The following is a 3430-nucleotide window of genomic DNA, read 5'->3' as shown; positions in this document are numbered from 1 at the left end:
ACCCCACTTTAGTACTGTTACCTCCTGTCGTCGCTCCGCCACTCGACGTCTACCCTAAGCCTTGAAGACCTCGGTGATCTCCGTGGTGAAGTCGTCCCACCAACATAGGTCGAGCTGTTTCGTGTCGAGTGTTTTCTTGATGAAGGCCCGCACATGGTTGACCACTTCCTCGTCCTGATGCAGTCTGGTGTTAAGGCGCCACAGAGTCGCTTGCCTGCCGACACCCGGAGCTAGCTCCATCTCGAGGATGACTGCTTGACGGTCCGTCACGTAGGCTGCTGTGTTCCCTACTGGCATAACTTTGCAGTCCTTAAGGGCGCACACCAGGGCGCCTGAGACGTAGAAGCGGTCAAGCCTCACTGAGCGCCCTTGTGCGGAGAAGGTGCGTCCAGGTGCGTTTCCGTGGAGGTTCCGTCCATGCGTCCATTAGAGAACAAGATGTGACCAGCTGACGGAATCCTTTGGCTTTCCATGCGGGGTGTTTCTGCGTGCCGCCGAGCGAGTCTTTTGCCTGGTCGAGGACGCAGTTAAAGTTCCCCGCCAACACCAGTTCTCGTCTCCCGTGCCGGTAGAAGTACAGGTTACTGAAGAAAACTTTCCTCTCTGCAGTCCACTGGTGCATAGACGTTTGCTATCCTTGGCACATTCCCCTTGTGCACGATGTCTACGGTAAGGAGCCGGCCTTCATCGTCGTGTCGGTACTTGCCGACGCTACCACGGAAGGTCGGCGACACCAGGATGGCCACACCCCTCGCTCTGCGCTCACCGAAGCTATAGAAGCCGGTCACAGGCACCTTGCCCCCAAAGTCCCCCACCTCCCGCGTGCACGCTAGGTGAGTTTCCTGGAGGAGCAAGGCGTCCACTTTCAGCTGGTTCATAAGAACCCCTATCCACACCTGCTTTGCCGGCGACCGAAGTCCTTTTACATTTAACGACATCACTCGCATGATGGGTCGAAAGGGGTGGAGCCCCATTCCTTGGTTTTCTTCCGGACTGTTAATTTGGTCTGAATCGGTTGCTTGGGGAGCTTGCTCAGCTGCCCTGGAAGCGAGTGTCTTTGCTTCCCAGAATCGCCGCCTTCCCTCAAGCTTGAAGAGTCACGTGGGCGCTTGATTGTCTGTGCCACAGCTTCCATCAGAGCTTTTTCGTTTCTGGCCCCCAAGTCTTCGTCTTGCTTTTCAGATGAGGATGATAACCCCATCGTGTCACTCGAAGTTTCCGACCGTTGCCCCGGAGTTGTTGTCGTCCTTTCCTAGGCCATACCTGCCAATATCGGCGTGCTTTCCGCCGAGTCACCGGTAGACGCGCCCGCGTTATCTGGGCTTATCACCGAGCTAGCACCGCCCCGCTGTGTTTCGCTGTTTTCACTGGGCCGAAGGGCTGCCGCCGGCATGTCTGCTTCCTCGTCCTCCTCAAAAAGGGGGTTGTCTCCTTTGTGTCCTCCGCCCTCCCGCTGGGTTTCGTGGTGGGTGGTCACCGCCGCACTTCTTGCACGATGACCGGCACTCTGAACTAACATGTCCGTAGTCCCCGCATCTGGCACAGCGAGGGGTCCTGCAGTCGTAGGAGAGGTGCCCGGCCTGACCGCATCTCCTGCAGGCCTCTCTCATGCCTTGGTAAAGGCACATACCCCGGAAGCCGAAGACGCTGATATAGTTTGGCAGCTCCCTTTCCATCTCCACGGTGACACGCCTGGTCCCTATTTCCAATGCTGCGTACCCGCAATGTGTCTCCCGTGTCATTCGGATGATCTTCCCATATGCTCCTAAAACTTGGGCGACGGCCTGGTCTCGAACCTCCACCGGTAGCAGGAGGAGGGTCACGTTCCTGACCTTGGACGCCAAAGGCAAGAGGTCGTGGGACTTGCCTCCTATAACCAATCGTCCCGCCTCACGCAGCTTTTCGGCTGCTTCCGCAGTTTTCACCGTAAGCGTGAAACGCCCCCCGTCATACGGGTGACAAGCCCGTCCACTTGCTGGTGGCACCAACGCCAAGAATGCTTCGATAACTTGTTTCGTAGAGACTCCTTGGCCCACGTGAACGTTGAAACTGAAGTTTGCGGTATCAGTTAACTGAAAGAAAACAAGGTTAGGATATGTCTTTATAGTGCGCTTAGCGATTTACAATAAGTATTCGCATGTCCTAAATGCCGTGTGAGTGTCACGTGAACCTAGGGAGGTGCGTAGTGCCACGTCGGGTGTGTAGTCATGTCACACGTAATTCGTTCACATAGCTGGATTCTCGGAATGGCGTGACGCCCCGATCACTGCATGTACGGCCATTTGTACCATTTTAGTAGCAATGAAGAAGGACAGCATGAAAAATAGGAAGAAAGAAAGAATTAAAGAAAGAAATGAAGAAAGAAAGGAAGAAAAGAAGAAAGAAAGAAAAGGAAAGAAGGAAGGAAAGAAAAAAGATGTCGCTGCGGTCGGCATTCCGTGGTGGGACAAATGTTCATAATGGTGGCATTAGTAGGATTCATTCTGCTCTTTACTGAGGGAAAGATTTATGTCTGAACTGGAACTCTGACTGCGGTGGCTTATGGTTCCGCTTTCGTGGCGGCTATCTTGAATGGGTAGAAGGCGGTTTTTAATTTATTGAAATCAATCTAAAAAGTAGCCTTGCTAACAGAATTTTTGTGGTTTTGCAAAAGCTAGAGCAAGCTATTAAAGTCATAAGTTAATTAGTGAGTTAGATAATGAACGAGTAAATATACCCACGTGATTATTAATTTTATCCTACAATATTAAAGTGGAGAGGGTGATATTTTTACGTCGTGTACTCGGCAATATAATCCAAATATGCACGATAACTTTCTGGACATTATCGTTTTAAACTGTTTTTTTCTTAAAAAGAGTTTTTGTTAGAAGTTTTATATTTTTAAAAGACAATTTGAAACCAAACTATCAAAATATCTCTCGTCCACTTTTTTAAATAAAAACCCTTTCCTCTTTTTAATTTTCTTATATATGTAGTATTTTGTGCAATGTAGGTTTACTGAGTCCCCTGATCTTATATCTTAAAGTCCAAACATTAAAACTTGAACTTTTAACACTCAAAACAAACCGGCACAAACGTCTGGGTTGGGCTTTTATTTTTATGATATTAAACAATAATGTAAAAAATGTGAAAGGAAGAAAGAGAGAGAAAGAAAGAAAGAACGAGAGAATGCACCTTTTTAAACAAAACGAATTAAGTTTTCAAGATGTCCATGACTTGGTAGAACAAGGCCGTTTGATCTTCTAGTTGCTCCGGCGCTAGCCAGGCACTCCAAGAAGTGGGATGGGGTTTAGTGAAGAATGGGGAAAATAGGAAATACAGCTACCGGGCACTGTAAAAGGCAATGTTCTAAATTGGCGTATAGGGAGAGACAGTTAGGGCAGGAGGGGTCGGAACGGTGTCGAAAGTGGTAAAGCTTAACGAGAGTTAG

This window comes from Ixodes scapularis, unplaced genomic scaffold, assembly GCF_016920785.2.
Source record: "Ixodes scapularis isolate PalLabHiFi unplaced genomic scaffold, ASM1692078v2 PGA_scaffold10__122_contigs__length_95168666, whole genome shotgun sequence".
NCBI lineage: Eukaryota > Metazoa > Arthropoda > Arachnida > Ixodida > Ixodidae > Ixodes > Ixodes scapularis.
Note: the sequence above shows the minus strand (reverse complement) of the source record.